Source organism: Taudactylus pleione, unplaced genomic scaffold, assembly GCF_031769625.1.
Source record: "Taudactylus pleione unplaced genomic scaffold, aTauple2 ptg000257l, whole genome shotgun sequence".
NCBI classification, from domain to species: Eukaryota; Metazoa; Chordata; class Amphibia; order Anura; family Myobatrachidae; genus Taudactylus; species Taudactylus pleione.
The window spans coordinates 1,227,272-1,251,306 of NW_028284659.1; the positions used below are offsets into that span (position 1 = coordinate 1,227,272).

Here is a 24,035-nt window from a genome sequence, read left to right on the forward strand (position 1 = left end):
TCACCCTCTACTCATTGTTCCAGAACACGCTCTAGCCAATCAGAGTGAGGGACAGGGAGTGTGCTTTCCCGCTCTCCTCATTGTTCCAGAACACACTCTAGCCAATCAGGGCGAGGGAAGGGGAGTGTGCTTTCTCGCTCTCCTCATAGTTCCAGAACACGCTTTAGCCAATCAGAGTGAGGGAAGGAGAGTGTGCTTTCCCGCTGTCCTCATTGTTCCAGAACACACTGTAGCCAATCAGAGTGAGGGATGGGGAGTGTGCTTTCTTGCTTTTCTCATTGTTCCAGAACACACTCTAGCCAATCAGAGTGAGGGAAGGAGAGTGTGCTTTCTCGCTCTCCTCATTGTTCCAGAACACGCTTTAGCCAATCAGAGTGAGGGAAGGAGAGTATGCTTTCCCGCTCTCCTCATTGTTCCAGATCACACATTAGCCAATCAGGGTGAGGGAAGGAGAGTGTGCTTTCCCACTCTCCTCATTGTTCCAGAACACGCTCTAGCCAATCAGAGTGAGGGAAGGAGAGTATGCTTTCACCCTCTACTCATTGTTCCAGAACACGCTCTAGCCAATCAGAGTGAGGGACAGGGAGTGTGCTTTCCCGCTCTCCTCATTGTTCCAGAACACACTCTAGCCAATCAGGGCGAGGGAAGGGGAGTGTGCTTTCTCGCTCTCTCCTCAATGTTTCAGAACACACTTTCGCCAATCAGAGTGAGGGATGGAGAGTGTGCTTTCCCGCTCTCCTCATTGTTCCAGAACACACTTTAACCAGAGTGAGGGACAGGGAGTGTGCTTTCCCGCTGTCCTCATTGTTCCAGAACACACTCTAGCCAATCAGGGCGAGGGAAGGGGAGTGTGCTTTCTCGCTCTCCTCATTGTTCCAGAACACGCTTTAGCCAATCAGAGTGAGGGAAGGAGAGTGTGCTTTCCCGCTGTCCTCATTGTTCCAGAACACACTGTAGCCAATCAGAGTGAGGGATGGGGAGTGTGCTTTCTTGCTTTTCTCATTGTTCCAGAACACACTCTAGCCAATCAGAGTGAGGGAAGGAGAGTGCGCTTTCCCGCTGTCCTCATTGTTCCAGAACACACTCTAGCCAATCAGAGTGAGTTATGGGGAGTGCGCTTTCTCGCTCTCCTCATTGTTCCAGAACACGCTTTAGCCAATCAGAGTGAGGGACAGGGAGTGTGCTTTCCCGCTATCCTCATTGTTCCAGAACACACTCTAGCCAATCAGGGCGAGGGAAGGGGAGTGTGCTTTCTCGCTCTCCTCATAGTTCCAGAACACGCTTTAGCCAATCAGAGTGAGGGAAGGAGAGTGTGCTTTCCCGCTGTCCTCATTGTTCCAGAACACACTGTAGCCAATCAGAGTGAGGGATGGGGAGTGTGCTTTCTTGCTTTTCTCATTGTTCCAGAACACACTCTAGCCAATCAGAGTGAGGGAAGGAGAGTGTGCTTTCTCGCTCTCCTCATTGTTCCAGAACACGCTTTAGCCAATCAGAGTGAGGGAAGGAGAGTGTGCTTTCCCGCTGTCCTCATTATTCCAGAACACACTGTAGCCAATCAGAATGAGGGATGGGGAGTGTGCTTTCTCGCTTTGCTCATTGTTCCAGAACACACTCTAGCCAATCAGTGTGAGGGAAGGGGAGTGTGCTTTCCCGCTCTCCTCATTGTTCCAGAACACACTTTAGCCAATCAGAGTGAGGGAAGGAGAGTATGCTTTCCCGCTCTCCTCATTGTTCCAGAACACACATTAGCCAATCAGGGTGAGGGAAGGAGAGTGTGCTTTCCCACTCTCCTCATTGTTCCAGAACACGCTCTAGCCAATCAGAGTGAGGGAAGGAGAGTATGCTTTCACCCTCTACTCATTGTTCCAGAACACGCTCTAGCCAATCAGAGTGAGGGACAGGGAGTGTGCTTTCCCGCTCTCCTCATTGTTCCAGAACACACTCTAGCCAATCAGGGCGAGGGAAGGGGAGTGTGCTTTCTCGCTCTCTCCTCAATGTTTCAGAACACACTTTAGCCAATCAGAGTGAGGGATGGAGAGTGTGCTTTCCCGCTCTCCTCATTGTTCCAGAACACACTTTAGCCAATCAGAGTGATGGACAGGGTGTGTGCTTTCCCGCTGTCCTCATTGTTCCAGAACACACTCTAGCCAATCAGGGCGAGGGAAGGGGAGTGTGCTTTCTCGCTCTCCTCATTGTTCCAGAACATGCTTTAGCCAATCAGAGTGAGGGAAGGAGAGTGTGCTTTCCCGCTGTCCTCATTGTTCCAGAACACACTGTAGCCAATCAGAGTGAGGGATGGGGAGTGTGCTTTCTTGCTTTTCTCATTGTTCCAGAACACACTCTAGCCAATCAGAGTGAGGGAAGGAGAGTGCGCTTTCCCGCTGTCCTCATTGTTCCAGAACACACTCTAGCCAATCAGTGTGAGTTATGGGGAGTGCGCTTTCTCGCTCTCCTCATTGTTCCAGAACACGCTTTAGCCAATCAGAGTGAGGGAAGGAGAGTGTGCTTTCCCGCTGTCCTCATTATTCCAGAACACACTGTAGCCAATCAGAGTGAGGGATGGGGAGTGTGCTTTCTCGCTTTGCTCATTGTTCCAGAACACACTGTAGCCAATCAGAGTGAGGGAAGGGGAGTGTGCTTTCCCGCTCTCCTCATTGTTCCAGAACACACTTTAGCCAATCAGAGTGAGGGAATGAGAGTGTGCTTTCTCGCTTTTCTCATTGTTCCAGAACACACTGTAGCCAATCAGAGTGAGGGATGGAGAGTGTGCTTTCTCACTTTTCTCATTGTTCCAGAGCACACTGTGGCCAATCAGAGTGAGGGAAGGGGAGTGTGCTTTCTCACTTTTCTCTTGTTCCAGAACACACTGTAGCCAATCAGAGTGAGGGAAGGAGAGTGTGCTTTCTGACTTTTCTCATTGTTCCAGATCATACTCTAGCCAATCAGAGTGAGGGATGGGGAGTGTGCTTTCTCGCTTTTCTCATTGTTCCAGAACACACTGTAGCCAATCAGAGTGAGGGAAGGAGAGTGTGCTTTCTCGATTTTCTCATTGTTCAAGAACACAGTGTTGCCAATCAGGGTGAGGGAAGGAGAGTGTGCTTTCCCACTCTCCACATTGTTCCAGAACACGCTCTAGCCAATCAGAGTGAGGGAAGGAGAGTGTGCTTTCCCGCTGTCCTCATTGTTCCAGAACACACATTAGCCAATCAGAGTGAGGGATGGGGAGTGTGATTTCTCACTTTTCTTATTGTTCCAGAACACACTCTACACAATCAGATTGAGTGATGGGGAGTGTGCTTTTCCAGTGATCCTAATATCTGTGAGGTCAAATAATATGTTAAATGGGATGCGGTAAATCTCCTGACCATAGGGATTCCGCACCCAGAATGCTGCATCCGGAATTCCCGACACCTGTTACAATCCCGGTGCCGGCATCCCGACCCCCGGAATCTCAATTGTAAGAAGCGGGGTTAAGGGGAGGGTCAGCGATTTCGTTATGAATTAGGGTTTGGCTTAGGGTGTGGGGAGGGGGAAGTTTGGTTAGGGAGAGATGGAGGGCTACAATAGTTACTGTCAGGTGTCGGTATCCTAACCCGGTTGGGATGCAGGTGTTGGGATTCTGACGGCCAGGATCCTCAGCAACGGCAACCTGTACCCATCCCCATAAACACCATTAAAAACAGACTTAACATTAAATCCTTGTTCAAGTCCTAAAATGGTCTCTGTGCCAACTTTTATCCCTTGGTGAGCATAATGTATATTTATCATTTCCTTACTTCTGTGATAAAACCCTGCAGGAAACATTCGGTTTAATACCCTAGATACCTGCAGTTGTGGTGACCTCTGATCTCGGCATGTTTGTCCTTGGTGTCTCCTCCACGGATGATCTATCCTCTAAAGTAATAGAGATTTTATTTAATGTCAGAGTTTATACTTACACAGAACACAAGTAATGCCCAGCTATTCATATTAAATTTATATGCCATTGTTCAGAAACATAGACGTGCACTGACAACAATATATAAGCTTGCTTTTCTCCCAGGCACCTGATAACAATATATAAGCTTGCTTTTCTCCCAGGACACTGATAACAATATATAAGCTTGCTTTTCTCCCAGGCACCTGATAACAATATATAAGCTTGCTTTTCTCCCAGGCACCTGATAACAATATATAAGCTTGCTTTTCTCCCAGGACACTGATAACAATATATAAGCTTGCTTTTCTCCCAGGCACCTGATAACAATATATAAGCTTGCTTTTCTCCCAGGGCGCTGATAACAATATATAAGCTTGCTTTTCTCCCAGGGCACTGATAACAATATATAAGCTTGCTTTTCTCCCAGGGCACTGATAACAATATATAAGCTTGCTTTTCTCCCAGGGCGCTGATAACAATATATAAGCTTGCTTTTCTCCCAGGACACTGATAACAATATATAAGCTTGCTTTTCTCCCAGGGCACTGATAACAATATATAAGCTTGCTTTTCTCCCAGGCACCTGATAACAATATATAAGCTTGTTTTTCTCCCAGGGCACTGATAACAATATATAAGCTTGCTTTTCTCCCAGGGCACTGATAACAATATATAAGCTTGCTTTTCTCCCAGGGCACTGATAACAATACATAAGCTTGCTTTTCTCCCAGCGCACTGATAACAATATATAAGCTTGCTTTTCTCCCAGGGCACTGATAACAATATATAAGCTTGCTTTTCTCCCAGGGCACTGATAACAATATATAAACTTGCTTTTCTCCCAGGGCACTGATAACAATATATAAGCTTGCTATTCTCCCAGGGCACTGATAACAATATATAAGCTTGCTTTTCTCCCGGGGCACTGATAACAATATATAAGCTTGCTATTTTCCCAGGGCACTGATAACAATAAATAAGCTTGCTTTTCTCCCAGCGCACTGATAACAATATATAAGCTTGCTTTTCTCCCAGGGCACTGATAACAATATATAAGCTTGCTTTTCTCCCAGGGCACTGATAACAATATATAAACTTGCTTTTCTCCCAGGGCACTGATAACAATATATAAGCTTGCTTTTCTCCCGGGGCACTGATAACAATATATAAGCTTGCTTTTCTCCCGGGGCACTGATAACAATATATAAGCTTGCTGTTCTCCCAGGGCACTGATAACAATATATAAGCTTGCTTTTCTCCTGGGGCACTGATAACAATATATAAGCTTGCTTTTCTCCCAGGGCACTGATAACAATATATAAGCTTGCTTTTCTCCCAGGACACAGATAACAATATATAAGCTTGCTTTTCTCCCAGGGCGCTGATAACAATATATAAGCTTGCTTTTCTCCCAGGGCGCTGATAACAATATATAAGCTTGCTGTTCTCCCAGGGCACTGATAACAATATATAAGCTTGCTTTTCTCCCAGGGCACTGATAACAATATATAAGCTTGCTTTTCTCCCAGGGTGCTGATAACAATATATAAGCTTGCTGTTCTCCCAGGGCACTGATAACAATATATAAGATTGCTTTTCTCCCAGGGCGCTGATAACAATATATAAGCTTGCTTTTCTCCCAGGGCACTGATAACAATATATAAGCTTGCTTTTCTCCCAGGGCACTGATAACAATATATAAGCTTGCTATTCTCCCAGGGCACTGATAACAACATATAAGCTTGCTATTCTCCCAGGGCACTGATAACAATATATAAGCTTGCTTTTCTCCCAGGGCACTGATAACAATATATAAGCTTGCTTTTCTCCCAGGGTACTGATAACAATATATAAGCTTGCTTTTCTCCCAGGGCACTGATAACAATATATAAGCTTGCTTTTCTCCCAGGGCACTGATAACAATATATAAGCTTGCTTTTCTCCCAGCGCACTGATAACAATATATAAGCTTGCTATTCTCCCAGGGCGCTGATAACAATATATAAGCTTGCTTTTCTCCCAGGGCACTGATAACAATATATAAGCTTGCTATTCTCCCAGGGCACTGATAACAATATATAAGCTTGCTTTTCTCCCAGGGCACTGATAACAATATATAAGCTTGCTTTTCTCCCAGGGCACTGATAACAATATATAAGCTTGCTTTTCTCCCAGGGCACTGATAACAATATATAAGCTTGCTATTCTCCCAGAGCACTGATAACAATATATAAGCTTGCTCTTCTCCCAGAGCACTGATAACAATATATAAGCTTGCTTTTCTCCCAGGGCACTGATAACAATATATAAGCTTGCTCTTCTCCCTGGGCACTGATAACAATATATAAGCTTGCTTTTCTCCCAGGGCACTGATAACAATATATAAGCTTGCTTTTCTCCCAGGGTGCTGATAACAATATATAAGCTTGCTATTCTCCCAGGGCGCTGATAACAATATATAAGCTTGCTTTTCTCCCAGGGCGCTGATAACAATATATAAGCTTGCTTTTCTCCAAGGGCGCTGATAACAATATATAAGCTTGCTTTTCTCCCAGGGCACTGATAACAATATATAAGCTTGCTTTTCTCCCAGGGCACTGATAACAATATATAAGCTTGCTTTTCTCCCAGGGCACTGATAACAATATATAAGCTTGATGTTCTCCCAGGGCACTGATAACAATATATAAGCTTGCTTTTCTCCCAGGGCACTGATAACAATATATAAGCTTGCTTTTCTCCCAGGGTACTGATAACAATATATAAGCTTGCTGTTCTCCCAGCGCACTGATAACAATATATAAGCTTGCTATTCACCCAGCGCACTGATAACAATATATAAGCTTGCTTTTCTCCCAGGACACTGATAACAATATATAAGCTTGCTTTTCTCCCAGGGCACTGATAACAATATATAAGCTTGCTATTCTCCCAGCGCACTGATAACAATATATAAGCTTGCTGTTCTCCCAGGGCACTGATAACAATATATAAGCTTGCTTTTCTCCCAGGGCACTGATAACAATATATAAGCTTGCTTTTCTCCCAGGGCACTGATAACAATATATAAGCTTGTTGTTCTCCCAGCGCACTGATAACAATATATAAGCTTGCTATTCTCCCAGCGCACTGATAACAATATATAAGCTTGCTGTTCTCCCAGGGGACTGATAACAATATATAAGCTTGCTTTTCTCCCAGGCACCTGATAACAATATATAAGCTTGCTTTTCTCCCAGGGCACTGATAACAATATATAAGCTTGCTTTTCTCCCAGAGCACTGATAACAATATATAAGCTTGCTTTTCTCCCAGAACACTGATAACAATATATAAGCTTGCTGTTCTCCCAGGGCACTGATAACAATATATAAGCTTTCTGTTCTCCCAGCGCACTGATAACAATATATAAGCTTGCTATTCTCCCAGGGCACTGATAACAATATATAAGCTTGCTTTTCTCCCAGGGCACTGATAACAATATATAAGCTTGCTTTTCTCCCAGGGCACTGATAACAATATATAAGCTTGCTATTCTCCCATGGTACTGATAACAATATATAAGCTTGCTGTTCTCCCAGGGCACTGATAACAATATATAAGCTTGCTTTTCTCCCAGAGCTCTGATAACAATATATAAGATTGCTTTTCTCCCAGGGCACTGATAACAATATATAAGCTTGCTTTTCTCCCAGGGCACTGATAACAATATATAAGCTTGCTTTTCTCCCAGGGCACTGATAACAATATATAAGCTTGCTTTTCTCCCGCGGCACTGATAACAATATATAAGCTTGCTTTTCTCCCGGGGCACTGATAACAATATATAAGCTTGCTGTTCTCCCAGGGCACTGATAACAATATATAAGCTTTCTGTTCTCCCAGCGCACTGATAACAATATATAAGCTTGCTATTCTCCCAGAGCACTGATAACAATATATAAGCTTGCTTTTCTCCCAGGGCACTGATAACAATATATAAGCTTGCTATTCTCCCAGGGTACTGATAACAATATATAAGCTTGCTTTTCTGCCAGGGTACTGACAATATATAAGCTTGCTATTCTCCCAGGGCACTGATAACAATATATAAGCTTGCTTTTCTCCCAGAGCACTGATAACAATATATAAGCTTGCTGTTCTCCCAGGGCACTGATAACAATATATAAGCTTGCTTTTTTCCCAGGACACTGATAACAATATATAAGCTTGCTTTTCTCCCAGGGCACTGATAACAATATATAAGCTTGCTTTTCTCCCAGGGTACTGATAACAATATATAAGCTTGCTTTTCTCCCAGGACACTGATAACAATATATAAGCTTGCTATTCTCCCAGCGCACTGATAACAATATATAAGCTTGCTTTTCTCCCAGGGCACTGATAACAATATATAAGCTTGCTTTTCTCCCAGGGCACTGATAACAATATATAAGCTTGCTTTTCTCCCAGGACACTGATAACAATATATAAGCTTGCTTTTCTCCCAGGACACTGATAACAATATATAAGCTTGCTTTTCTCCCAGGGCGCTGATAACAATATATAAGCTTGCTGTTCTCCCAGGGCACTGATAACAATATATAAGCTTGCTTTTCTCCCAGGGCGCTGATAACAATATATAAGCTTGCTGTTCTCCCAGGGCACTGATAACAATATATAAGCTTGCTTTTCTCCCAGGGCACTGATAACAATATATAAGCTTGCTTTTCTCCCAGAGCACTGATAACAATATATAAGCTTGCTGTTCTCCCAGGGCACTGATAACAATATATAAGCTTGCTTTTCTCCCAGGGCACTGATAACAATATATAAGCTTGCTGTTCTCCCAGGGCACTGATAACAATATATAAGCTTGCTTTTCTCCCAGGGCACTGATAACAATATATAAGCTTGCTTTTCTCCCAGGGCGCTGATAACAATATATAAGCTTGCTTTTCTCCCAGGGCATTGATAACAATATATAAGCTTGCTTTTCTCCCGGGGCACTGATAACAATATATAAGCTTGCTTTTCTCCCAGGGCACTGATAACAATATATAAGCTTGCTTTTCTCCCAGGGCACTGATAACAATATATAAGCTTGCTATTCACCCAGGGCACTGATAACAATATATAAGCTTGCTGTTCTCCCAGGGCACTGATAACAATATATAAGCTTGCTTTTCTCCCAGGGCGCTGATAACAATATATAAGCTTGCTATTCTCCCAGGGCGCTGATAACAATATATAAGCTTGCTATTCTCCCAGGGCACTGATAACAATATATAAGATTGCTTTTCTCCCAGGGCACTGATAACAATATATAAGCTTGCTTTTCTCCCAGGGCACTGATAACAATATATAAGCTTGCTTTTCTCCCAGGACACTGATAACAATATATAAGCTTGCTTTTCTCCCAGGGTACTGATAATATATAATCTTGCTTTTCTCCCAGGACACTGATAACAATATATAAGCTTGCTTTTCTCCCAGGACACTGATAACAATATATAAGCTTGCTTTTCTCCCAGGACACTGATAACAATATATAAGCTTGCTTTTCTCCCAGGACACTGATAACAATATATAAGCTTGCTTTTCTCCCAGGGCACTGATAACAATATATAAGCTTGCTTTTCTCCCAGGGCACTGATAACAATATATAAGCTTGCTTTTCTCCCAGGGTACTGATAACAATATATAAGCTTGCTTTTCTCCCAGAGCACTGATAACAATATATAAGCTTGCTTTTCTCCCAGGGCGCTGATAACAATATATAAGCTTGCTTTTCTCCCAGGGTACTGATAACAATATATAAGCTTGCTTTTCTCCCAGGGTACTGATAACAATATATAAGCTTGCTTTTCTCCCAGGGCACTGATAACAATATATAAGCTTGCTTTTCTCCCAGGGTACTGATAACAATATATAAGCTTGCTATTCTCCCAGGGCACTGATAACAATATATAAGCTTGCTATTCTCCCAGGGCACTGATAACAATATATAAGCTTGCTTTTCTCCCAGGGTACTGATAACAATATATAAGCTGCTTTTCTCCCAGGGCACTGATAACAATATATAAGCTTGCTTTTCTCCCAGACACTGATAACAATATATAAGCTTGCTTTTCTCCCAGGGCACTGATAACAATATATAAGATTGCTATTCTCCCAGGACACTGATAACAATATATAAGCTTGCTTTTCTCCCAGAGCACTGATAACTATAAGCTTGCTGTTCTCCCAGGGCACTGATAACAATATATAAGCTTGCTTTTCTCCCAGGGCACTGATAACAATATATAAGCTTGCTTTTCTCCCAGGACACTGATAACAATATATAAGCTTGCTTTTCTCCCAGGACACTGATAACAATATATAAGCTTGTTATTCTCCCAGGGTACTGATAACAATATATAAGCTTGCTTTTCTCCCAGAGCACTGATAACTATAAGCTTGCTGTTCTCCCAGGGCACTGATAACAATATATAAGCTTGCTTTTCTCCCAGGGCACTGATAACAATATATAAGCTTGCTTTTCTCCCAGGGCACTGATAACAATATATAAGCTTGCTATTCTCCCAGGGCACTGATAACAATATATAAGCTTGCTTTTCTCCCAGGGCACTGATAACAATATATAAGCTTGCTTTTCTCCCAGGGCACTGATAACAATATATAAGCTTGCTATTCTCCCAGGGCACTGATAACAATATATAAGCTTGCTTTTCTCCCAGGGCACTGATAACAATATATAAGCTTGCTTTTCTCCCAGAGCACTGATAACAATATTTAAGCTTGCTTTTCTCCCAGGGCACTGATAACAATATATAAGCTTGCTTTTCTCCCAGAGCACTGATAACAATATTTAAGCTTGCTTTTCTCCCAGGGCACTGATAACAATATATAAGATTGCTTTTCTCCCAGGGCACTGATAACAATATATAAGCTTGCTTTTCTCCCAGGGCACTGATAACAATATATAAGATTGCTTTTCTCCCAGGGCACTGATAACAATATATAAGCCTGCTTTTCTCCCAGGGCACTGATAACAATACATAAGCTTGCTTTTCTCCCAGGGCACTGATAACAATATATAAGCTTGCTTTTCTCCCTGGGCACTGATAACAATATATAAGCTTGCTATTCTCCAAGGGTACTGATAACAATATATAAGCTTGCTTTTCTCCCAGGGCACTGATAACAATATATAAGCTTGCTTTTCTCCCGGGGCACTGATAACAATATATAAGCTTGCTTTTCTACCAGGGCACTGATAACAATATATAAGCTTGCTTTTCTCCCAGGGTACTGATAACAATATATATGCTTGCTTTTCTCCCAGGGCACTGATAACATTATATAAGCTTGCTTTTCTCCCAGGGCACTGATAACAATATATAAGCTTGCTTTTCTCCCAGGGCACTGATAACAATATATAAGATTGCTTTTCTCCCAGGGCACTGATAACAATATATAAGCTTGCTTTTCTCCCAGAGCACTGATAACAATACATAAGCTTGCTTTTCTCCCTGGGCACTGATAACAATATATAAGCTTGCTATTCTCCAAGGGTACTGATAACAATATATAAGCTTGCTTTTCTCCCAGGGTACTGATAACAATATATAAGCTTGCTTTTCTCCCGGGGCACTGATAACAATATATAAGCTTGCTTTTCTCCCAGGGCACTGATAACAATATATAAGCTTGCTTTTCTCCAAGGACACTGATAACAATATATAAGCTTGCTTTTCTCCCAGGGTACTGATAACAATATATAAGCTTGCTTTTCTCCCAGGGCACTGATAACAATATATAAGCTTGCTTTTCTCCCAGGGCACTGATAACAATATATAAGCTTGCTTTTCTCCCAGGGCACTGATAAAAATATATAAGCTTGCTTTTCTCCAAGGACACTGATAACAATATATAAGCTTGCTTTTCTCCCAGGGTACTGATAACAATATATAAGCTTGCTTTTCTCCCAGGGCACTGATAACAATATATAAGCTTGCTTTTCTCCCAGGGTACTGATAACAATATATAAGCTTGCTTTTCTCCCAGGGTACTGACAACATATAAGCTTGCTTTTCTCCCAGGGCACTGATAACAATATATAAGCTTGCTTTTCTCCCAGGACACTGATAACAATATATAAGCTTGCTTTTCTCCCAGAGCACTGATAACAATATATAAGCTTGCTTTTCTCCCAGGGCACTGATAACAATATATAAGCTTGCTATTCTCCCAGCGCACTGATAACAATATATAAGCTTGCTTTTCTCCCAGGGTACTGATAACAATATATAAGCTTGCTGTTCTCCCAGCGCACTGATAACAATATATAAGCTTGCTGTTCACCCAGCGCACTGATAACAATATATAAGCTTGCTTTTCTCCCAGGACACTGATAACAATATATAAGCTTGCTTTTCTCCCAGGGCACTGATAACAATATATAAGCTTGCTTTTCTCCCAGGGCACTGATAACAATATATAAGCTTGATGTTCTCCCAGGGCACTGATAACAATATATAAGCTTGCTTTTCTCCCAGGGCACTGATAACAATATATAAGCTTGCTTTTCTCCCAGGGTACTGATAACAATATATAAGCTTGCTGTTCTCCCAGCGCACTGATAACAATATATAAGCTTGCTATTCACCCAGCGCACTGATAACAATATATAAGCTTGCTTTTCTCCCAGGACACTGATAACAATATATAAGCTTGCTTTTCTCCCAGGGCACTGATAACAATATATAAGCTTGCTATTCTCCCAGCGCACTGATAACAATATATAAGCTTGCTGTTCTCCCAGGGCACTGATAACAATATATAAGCTTGCTTTTCTCCCAGGGCACTGATAACAATATATAAGCTTGCTTTTCTCCCAGGGCACTGATAACAATATATAAGCTTGCTGTTCTCCCAGCGCACTGATAACAATATATAAGCTTGCTGTTCTCCCAGCGCACTGATAACAATATATAAGCTTGCTGTTCTCCCAGGGGACTGATAACAATATATAAGCTTGCTTTTCTCCCAGGCACCTGATAACAATATATAAGCTTGCTTTTCTCCCAGGGCACTGATAACAATATATAAGCTTGCTTTTCTCCCAGAGCACTGATAACAATATATAAGCTTGCTTTTCTCCCAGAACACTGATAACAATATATAAGCTTGCTGTTCTCCCAGGGCACTGATAACAATATATAAGCTTTCTGTTCTCCCAGCGCACTGATAACAATATATAAGCTTGCTATTCTCCCAGGGCACTGATAACAATATATAAGCTTGCTTTTCTCCCAGGGCACTGATAACAATATATAAGCTTGCTTTTCTCCCAGGGCACTGATAACAATATATAAGCTTGCTATTCTCCCATGGTACTGATAACAATATATAAGCTTGCTGTTCTCCCAGGGCACTGATAGCAATATATAAGCTTGCTTTTCTCCCAGAGCTCTGATAACAATATATAAGATTGCTTTTCTCCCAGGGCACTGATAACAATATATAAGCTTGCTTTTCTCCCAGGGCACTGATAACAATATATAAGCTTGCTTTTCTCCCAGGGCACTGATAACAATATATAAGCTTGCTTTTCTCCCGGGGCACTGATAACAATATATAAGCTTGCTTTTCTCCCGGGGCACTGATAACAATATATAAGCTTGCTGTTCTCCCAGGGCACTGATAACAATATATAAGCTTTCTGTTCTCCCAGCGCACTGATAACAATATATAAGCTTGCTATTCTCCCAGAGCACTGATAACAATATATAAGCTTGCTTTTCTCCCAGGGCACTGATAACAATATATAAGCTTGCTATTCTCCCAGGGTACTGATAACAATATATAAGCTTGCTTTTCTGCCAGGGTACTGACAATATATAAGCTTGCTATTCTCCCAGGGCACTGATAACAATATATAAGCTTGCTTTTCTCCCAGAGCACTGATAACAATATATAAGCTTGCTGTTCTCCCAGGGCACTGATAACAATATATAAGCTTGCTTTTTTCCCAGGACACTGATAACAATATATAAGCTTGCTTTTCTCCCAGGGCACTGATAACAATATATAAGCTTGCTTTTCTCCCAGAGCACTGATAACAATATATAAGCTTGCTTTTCTCCCAGGACACTGATAACAATTAGGGGTGTGCACCGGCCACTTTTCGTGTTTTGTGTTTTGGTTTTGGATCTGGATCTTTCTTCGTGTTTTGGATCTGGATTGGTTTTGCCAAAACCACCCTTCCGTGTTTTGGGTTCTGGGTTTTGTGTTTTGGATCTGTATTTTTTTTTAAAAAAGCATAAAAACAGCTAAAATCACAGAATTTGTAGGTTTTTCTGCTCCTATGCTATTATTAACCTCAATAACCTTAATTTCCACTCATTTCCAGTCTATTCTGAACACCTCACACCTCACAATAGTGTTTTTATGTCCAAAACGTTGCACCGAGGTAGCTGGATGACTATGCTAAGCGACACGAGTGGGCGGCACAAACACGTGACCCATCTAGGCGTGAAACTGCAGTGGCAGACAGGATGGCAGTTTGAAAAACTAGGCCCCAAACTGTACATAATGCAAAGAAAAAAAAGAGGTGCAAGATGGAATTGTCCTTGGGCCCTCCCACCCACCCTTATGTTGTATAAACAGGACATGCACACTTTAACAAACCAATCATTTCAGCGCCAGGGTCTGCCACACAACTGTGGCTGAAATGATTGGTTCGTTTGGGCCCCCACAAAACAAGCTGGCAATTAATGTGTCCCTGCACAAACTGGCTCTATGGAGGCAAGATGTCATCCTCATCCTCCTCATCCACCGATTCCTCACCCTCTTCAGTGTGTACATCCTCATCCTCACAAAGTATTAACTCGTCCCCACTTGAATCCACCACCACAGGTCCCTCTGTACCTTCTGGAGGCTGGTCTCCCTGGAAGAGCTGATAATTCATTTTGATGAACATCATCTTCTCCACATTCTGTGGAAGCAACCTCCTACGCCTTTCGCTGACAAGGTTCCCGGCTGCACTAAACACTCTTTCGGAGTACACACTGGAGGGGGGGCAACTCAGGTAAAATAGAGCCAGTTTGTACAGGGGCCTCCAAATTGCCTCTTTTTCCTGCCAGTACAGGTATGGACTGTCTGCCATGCCTACTTGGATGCTGTCACCGATGTAATCCTCCACCATTCTGTCAATGGTGACAGTATCATATGCAGTGACAGTAGACATGTCAGAAATTGTTGCCAGGTCCTTCAGTCCGGACCAGATGTCCAAACTTGGTCCTGCCTGTCCTGCATCACCGCCAGCGGGTTGCTTAGGATACCTAAGTTTTTTCCTGGCAGCCCCAGTTGCAGGAGAAAATGAAGAAGGAGCTGTTGACGTGTCACGTTCCGCTTCAGCTGACAGTGTGTTCACCAGCAGGTCTTTGCACCTCTGCAGGCTTGTGTCGGCCGGAAAGAGAGACACCACATAGGCTTTAAACCTAGGATCGAGCACGGTGGCCAAAATGTAGTGGTCTGATTTCAACAGATTGACCACCCTGGAATCCTGGCAAAGCGAATGAAGGGCTTCATCCACAAGTCCCACATGCCGAGCGGAATCGCTCCGTCTTAGCTCCTCCTTCACTTTCTCCAGCTGCTTCTGCAAAAGCCTGATGAGGGGAATGACCTGACTCAAGCTGGCAGTGTCTGAACTGACTTCACGTGTGGCAAGTTCGAAGGGCTGGAGAACCTTGCACAACACGGAAATCATTCTCCACTGCGCTTGAGTCAGGTGCATACCCCCTCCTTTGCCTATGTCATAGGTGGATGTATAGGCTTGTATGGCCTTTTGCTGCTCCTCCATCCTCTGAAGCATATAGAGGGTTGAGTTCCACCGTGTCACAACCTCTTGCTTCAGGTGATGGCGGGGCAGGTTCAAGAGTGTTTGCTGGCGCTCCAGTCTTCGGCACGCAGTCGCTGAATGGCGAAAGTGGCCAGAAATTTTTCGGGCCACCCAAAGCGTCTCCTGCACGCCCCTGTCGCTTTTCAGAAAATTCTGCACCACCAAGTTTATTGTGTGAGCAAAACATGGGACGTGCTGGAATTTGCCCAGATGTAATGCCCGCACAATATTGGTGGCGTTGTCAGATATCACAAATCCCCAGGAGAGTCTAAGTGGGGTAAGCCACTGGGCGATGATTTCCCTCAGTTTCTCTAAGAGGTTGTCGGCGGTGTGCCTCTTACTGAAACCGGTGATACACAGCGTAGCCTGCCTTGTAACGAGCTGGCGTTTCTGAGATGCTGCTACTGGTGACGCTGCTGCTGTTGCTGCGTAAGGTGATACATCTACCCAGTGGGCTGTCACAGTCATATAGTCCTTAGTCTGCCCTGTTCCACTTGTCCACATGTCCGTGGTTAAGTGGACATTGTGTACAACGGCATTTTTCAGGACACTGAGGACACTTTTTCTGACGTTTCTGTACAGTCTCGGTATCGCCTGCCTAGTGAAGTGGAATCTAGACGGGATTTGGAACCGGGGACACACTACCTCCATCAATTGTCTAAATCCCACTGCACTAATGGCGGATACCGGACGCACGTCTAACACCAACATAGCAGTCAAGGCCTCAGTTATACGTTTTGCTTCAGGATGACTGCTGTCGTACTTCATCCTCCTCGCTAAGGACTGTTGGAGGGTCAATTGTTTAGTAAAAGTAGTGGTGTTCCTACTTCCTCTCTGGGATGATGAACGACTCCCAGCAGCAGCAACAGCAGCAGCGGCAGCAGTAGGCGTAGCAATGCAGGATCCTCCAGAGGAATCCCGGATAGGAGAGTCAGTCATGCCAGTGACATGGCCTGCAGGACTACTTCCGATCCTGACTAAGGAGGAAATTGACGAGGAGGGAGTTGACGGTGTGGTTTGCAGGCGCTTGGATACAACAGGACAACGGGATTTAGGTGTCCCTGGACTGCTTACGGTCTTAGCCAAAGTTTCTGAACTTGACAGTAACTTTTTATGAACGCGCTGCAGGTGCCGTATAAGGGAGGATGTTCCTAGGTGGTTGACGTCCCTACCCCTACTTATTTCACCTTTACATATGGTACATATGGCAAGACAGTTGTTGTCCGGATTTGGATAGAAATATTGCCAGACCAAAGAGGTGGAATGTTTGGTCTTCTGCCCAGGCATGACCGTGATGGGCTTTTTCATCCCACGGACAACAACTGTCTCCCCCGGAGCCTGATTTAAACAAACCACATCACCATCAGAATCCTCCTCGCCAACTTCCTCCTCAGCGCCAGCTACACCAGTATCCTCATCCTGTTGTACTTCAACAGTGACATCTTCAATTTGCATATCAGCAAGTGGACTGTGGGTGCTCCTTTCAGCACTTGCAGGGGGCATGCAAATGGTGGAAAGAGCCACCTCTTCCCGTCCAGTGCTGGGAAGGTCAGGCATCGCAACCACCACCACACTTGGACTCTCCTTGGGGATTTGTGATATCTTCTTAGAAAGCACAGTTCTTCGCTGTGCTTTTGCCAGCTTAACTCTTTTGATTTTTTTAGTGGGAGGAGGGCTTCCATCGTCATGTGAAGCTGAACCACTAGTCATGAACATACTAGGGATCGACCTTAGCCGTTCCTTGCCACTCCGTGTCGTAAATGGCATATTGGCAAGTTTACGTTTCTCTTCAGCTGATTTAAATGTCTTTTTCAAGGTCATTTTCCTGAACTTTGCCATTTGGGATTGTATGTGCCCTCTACTATGACATTGGGCATCGGCCTTGGCAGACGACGTTGATGGCATGTTATCGTCTATGTCATGACTAGTGGCAGCAGCTTCAGCACTAGGAGGAAGTGGTTCTTGATCTTTCTCTATTTTATTTTTATCGGAGAAAGTTTGGTCCTCCATTTATGTTATATCGATTTGATATATACGTGCGGCTAAACACAGAAAATAATTTTTTTTTTGGTTTGGACTGGAGTGTACTTTGTGGGTTACAGCACCCTTTAACGGTCAAGCCAGCCGGCCCTTTACTTATGACACAGGCGCACTCTTGGCACTACTTTGTTGATGCACGTGCGGCTACTGCGCACACAATTCACAAACACAGAAAATAATTTTTTTTTGGTTTGGCCTGGAGTGTACTTTCGGGGGTTACAGCACCCTTTAACGGTCAAGCCAGCCGGCCCTTTACTTATGACACAGGCGCACTCTTGGCACTACTTTGTTGATGCACGTGCGGCTACTGCGCACACAATTCACAAACACAGAAAATAATTTTTTTTTGGTTTGGACTGGAGTGTACTTTCGGGGGTTACAGCACCCTTTAACGGTCAAGCCAGCCGGCCCTTTACTTATGACACAGGCGCACGCTTGGCACTACTTTGTTGATGCACGTGTGGCTACTGCGCACACAATTCACAAACACAGAAAATAATATTTTTTTTGGTTTGGACTGGAGTGTACTTTCGGGGGTTACAGCACCCTTAACGGTCAAGCCAGCCGGCCCTTTACTTATGACACAGGCGCACGCTTGGCACTACTTTGTTGATGCACGTGCGGCTACTGCGCACACAATTCACAAACACAGAAAATAATTTTTTTTTTGGTTTGGACTGGAGTGTACTTTCGGGGGTTACAGCACCCTTAACGGTCAAGCCAGCCGGCCCTTTACTTATGACACAGGCGCACGCTTGGCACTACTTTGTTGATGCACGTGTGGCTACTGCGCACACAATTCACAAACACAGAAAATAATTTTTTTTTTGGTTTGGACTGGAGTGTACTTTCGGGGGTTACAGCACCCTTAACGGTCAAGCCAGCCGGCCCTTTACTTATGACACAGGCGCACGCTTGGCACTACTTTGTTGATGCACGTGCGGCTACTGCGCACACAATTCACAAACACAGAAAATAATTTTTTTTTTGGTTTGGACTGGAGTGTACTTTCGGGGGTTATAGCACCCTTAACGGTCAAGCCAGCCGGCCCTTTACTTATGACACAGGCGCACGCTTGGCACTACTTTGTTGATGCACGTGTGGCTACTGCGCACACAATTCACAAACACAGAAAATAATTTTTTTTTTGGTTTGGACTGGAGTGTACTTTCGGGGGTTACAGCACCCTTAACGGTCAAGCCAGCCGGCCCTTTACTTATGACACAGGCGCACGCTTGGCACTACTTTGTTGATGCACGTGCGGCTACTGCGCACACAATTCACAAACACAGAAAATAATATTTTTTTTGGTTTGGACTGGAGTGTACTTTCGGGGGTTACAGCACCCTTAACGGTCAAGCCAGCCGGCCCTTTACTTATGACACAGGCGCACGCTTGGCACTACTTTGTTGATGCACGTGCGGCTACTGCGCACACAATTCACAAACACAGAAAATATATTATTTTTTTAGCACTTGGGGGGAGCACCCCTGATGGACAGAGCACCCCCTGGACAACACTACAGCACTCCTTTAGGACTGGGACACTGCACAGGACTTTGGAGTGGACACAGCCCCTATGGAGAACTGACTGCACAACACAGTCCAGCCAGCCCCTATGGACTTTGAAGTAGTGGACACAGCCCCTATTAACAACAGCAGCACAGCACAACACAGCCAGCCCCTATGGACTTTGAAGTAGTGGACAACAGCAGCACTACACTACACTACACTACACAGCCCTAACTCCCACCCTCCCTCTTCACTGTCCACAGCCGAGTGAGAAAATGGCGCCGACGTGTGTACCTTATATAGGATCCAAAACCCGCGAGACTCGGAAGGCGGGAAGATGACGTTTTGCCTCGATTTCAGATCCGAGTCAGGCGGGAAAAGTCGAGCCTGACTCGGATCGGACTCGGATCGGGGGGGCTCGGGGGGGTTCGGATTTCAGAAATCCGAACCCGCTCACCCCTAATAACAATATATAAGCTTGCTTTTCTCCCAGGGCACTGATAACAATATATAAACTTGCTTTTCTCCCAGGGCACTGATAACAATATATAAGCTTGCTTTTCTCCCAGGGCACTGATAACAATATATAAGCTTGCTTTTCTCCCAGGGCACTGATAACAATATATAAGCTTGCTTTTCTCCCAGGGCACTGATAACAATATATAAGCTTGCTTTTCTCCCAGGGCACTGATAACAATATATAAGCTTGCTTTTCTCCCTGGGTACTGACAATATATAAGCTTGCTTTTCTCCCAGCGCACTGATAATATATAAGCTTGCTTTTCTCCCAGGGCACTGATAACAATATATAAGCTTGCTTTTCTCCCAGGGCACTGATAACAATATATAAGCTTGCTTTTCTCCCAGGGCACTGATAACAATATATAAGCTTGCTTTTCTCCCAGGGTACTGATAACAATATATAAGCTTGCTTTTCTCCCAGGACACTGATAACAATATATAAGCTTGCTATTCTCCCAGCGCACTGATAACAATATATAAGCTTGCTTTTCTCCCAGGGCACTGATAACAATATATAAGCTTGCTTTTCTCCCAGGGCACTGATAACAATATATAAGCTTGCTTTTCTCCCAGGACACTGATAACAATATATAAGCTTGCTTTTCTCCCAGGACACTGATAACAATATATAAGCTTGCTTTTCTCCCAGGGCACTGATAACAATATATAAGCTTGCTTTTCTCCCAGGGCACTGATAACAATATATAAGCTTGCTTTTCTCCCAGGACACTGATAACAATATATAAGCTTGCTTTTCTCCCAGGACACTGATAACAATATATAAGCTTGCTATTCTCCCAGGGCACTGATAACAATATATAAGCTTGCTTTTCTCCCAGGGCACTGATAACAATATATAAGCTTGCTGTTCTCCCAGGGCACTGATAACAATATATAAGCTTGCTTTTCTCCCAGGGCACTGATAACAATATATAAGCTTGCTTTTCTCCCAGAGCACTGATAACAATATATAAGCTTGCTGTTCTCCCAGGGCACTGATAACAATATATAAGCTTGCTTTTCTCCCAGGGCACTGATAACAATATATAAGCTTGCTGTTCTCCCAGGGCACTGATAACAATATATAAGCTTGCTTTTCTCCCAGGGCACTGATAACAATATATAAGCTTGCTTTTCTCCCAGGGCGCTGATAACAATATATAAGCTTGCTTTTCTCCCAGGGCATTGATAACAATATATAAGCTTGCTTTTCTCCCGGGGCACTGATAACAATATATAAGCTTGCTTTTCTCCCAGGGCACTGATAACAATATATAAGCTTGCTTTTCTCCCAGGACACTGATAACAATATATAAGCTTGCTATTCACCCAGGGCACTGATAACAATATATAAGCTTGCTGTTCTCCCAGGGCACTGATAACAATATATAAGCTTGCTTTTCTCCCAGGGCGCTGATAACAATATATAAGCTTGCTATTCTCCCAGGGCGCTGATAACAATATATAAGCTTGCTATTCTCCCAGGGCACTGATAACAATATATAAGATTGCTTTTCTCCCAGGGCACTGATAACAATATATAAGCTTGCTTTTCTCCCAGGGCACTGATAACAATATATAAGCTTGCTTTTCTCCCAGGACACTGATAACAATATATAAGCTTGCTTTTCTCCCAGGGTACTGATAACAATATATAAGCTTGCTTTTCTCCCAGGACACTGATAACAATATATAAGCTTGCTTTTCTCCCAGGACACTGATAACAATATATAAGCTTGCTTTTCTCCCAGGACACTGATAACAATATATAAGCTTGCTTTTCTCCCAGGACACTGATAACAATATATAAGCTTGCTTTTCTCCCAGGGCACTGATAACAATATATAAGCTTGCTTTTCTCCCAGGGCACTGATAACAATATATAAGCTTGCTTTTCTCCCAGGGTACTGATAACAATATATAAGCTTGCTTTTCTCCCAGAGCACTGATAACAATATATAAGCTTGCTTTTATCCCAGGGCGCTGATAACAATATATAAGCTTGCTTTTCTCCCAGGGTACTGATAACAATATATAAGCTTGCTTTTCTCCCAGGGTACTGATAACAATATATAAGCTTGCTTTTCTCCCAGGGCACTGATAACAATATATAAGCTTGCTTTTCTCCCAGGGTACTGATAACAATATATAAGCTTGCTATTCTCCCAGGGCACTGATAACAATATATAAGCTTGCTATTCTCCCAGGGCACTGATAACAATATATAAGCTTGCTTTTCTCCCAGGGTACTGATAACAATATATAAGCTGCTTTTCTCCCAGGGCACTGATAACAATATATAAGCTTGCTTTTCTCCCAGACACTGATAACAATATATAAGCTTGCTTTTCTCCCAGGGCACTGATAACAATATATAAGATTGCTATTCTCCCAGGACACTGACAACAATATATAAGCTTGCTTTTCTCCCAGGACACTGATAACAATATATAAGCTTGCTTTTCTCCCATGGCACTGATAACAATATATAAGCTTGCTTTTCTCCCAGGGCACTGATAACAATATATAAGCTTGCTTTTCTCCCAGGGCACTGATAACAACATATAAGCTTGCTTTTCTCCCAGGGCACTGATAACAATATATAAGCTTGCTTTTCTCCCTGTGCACTGATAACAATATATAAGCTGGCTTTTCTCCCAGGGCGCTGATAACAATATATAAGCTTGCTTTTCTCCCAGGGCGCTGATAACAATATATAAGCTTGCTATTCTCCCAGGGCACTGATAACAATATATAAGCTTGCTATTCTCCCAGGGCACTGATAACAATATATAAGCTTGCTTTTCTCCCAGGGCGCTGATAACAATATATAAGCTTGCTATTCTCCCAGGGCGCTGATAACAATATATAAGCTTGCTATTCTCCCAGGGCACTGATAACAATATATAAGCTTGCTTTTCTCCCAGGGCACTGACAACAATATATCAGCTTGCTTTTCTCCCAGGGCACTGACAACAATATATAAGCTTGCTATTCTCCCAGGGCACTGATAACAATATATAAGCTTGCTGTTCTCCCAGGGCACTGACAACAATATATAAGCTTGCTATTCTCCCAGGGTACTGATAACTATATATAAGCTTGCTTTTCTCCCAGAGCACTGATAACAATATATAAGCTTGCTGTTCTCCCAGGGCACAGATAACAATATATAAGCTTGCTTTTCTCCCAGGGCACTGATAACAATATATAAGCTTTCTGTTCTCCCAGGGTACTGATAACAATATATAAGCTTGCTTTTCTCCCAGAGCACTGATAACAATACATAAGCTTGCTTTTCTCCCAGGACACTGATAACAATATATAAGCTTGCTTTTCTCCCAGGGCACTGACAACAATATATAAGCTTGCTTTTCTCCCAGGGCACTGATAACAATATATAAGCTTGCTTTTCTCCCAGGGCACTGATAACAATATATAAGCTTGCTTTTCTCCCTGCGCACTGATAACAATATATAAGCTTGCTATTCTCCCAGAGCACTGATAGCAATATATAAGCTTGCTGTTCTCCCAGGGCACTGATAACAATATATAAGCTTGCTTTTCTCCCAGGGCACTGATAACAATATATAAGCTTGTTATTCTCCCAGGGTACTGATAACAATATATAAGCTTGCTTTTCTCCCAGAGCACTGATAACTATAAGCTTGCTGTTCTCCCAGGGCACTGATAACAATATATAAGCTTGCTTTTCTCCCAGGGCACTGATAACAATATATAAGCTTGCTTTTCTCCCAGGGCACTGATAACAATATATAAGCTTGCTTTTCTCCCAGGGCACTGATAACAATATATAAGCTTGCTTTTCTCCCAGGACACTGATAACAATATATAAGCTTGCTTTTCTCCCAGGACACTGATAACAATATATAAGCTTGTTATTCTCCCAGGGTACTGATAACAATATATAAGCTTGCTTTTCTCCCAGAGCACTGATAACTATAAGCTTGCTGTTCTCCCAGGGCACTGATAACAATATATAAGATTGCTTTTCTCCCAGGGCACTGATAACAATATATAAGCTTGCTTTTCTCCCAGGACACTGATAACAATATATAAGCTTGCTTTTCTCCCAGGACACTGATAACAATATATAAGCTTGTTATTCTCCCAGGGTACTGATAACAATATATAA

At 43.1% G+C, this 24,035-nt stretch overlaps 1 long non-coding RNA gene across 1 annotated transcript in view; it reads right to left on the reverse strand.

Moving 5' to 3' along the window:
• Positions 1–24,035, reverse strand: part of LOC148514841 (uncharacterized) — a 63,045-nt gene that overhangs the window by 11,388 nt on the left and 27,622 nt on the right. The window contains exon 2 of the long non-coding RNA XR_015879453.1: positions 3,826–3,894. This is a non-coding gene — a long non-coding RNA (uncharacterized LOC148514841). The remainder of the gene's footprint in view (positions 1–3,825; positions 3,895–24,035) is intronic.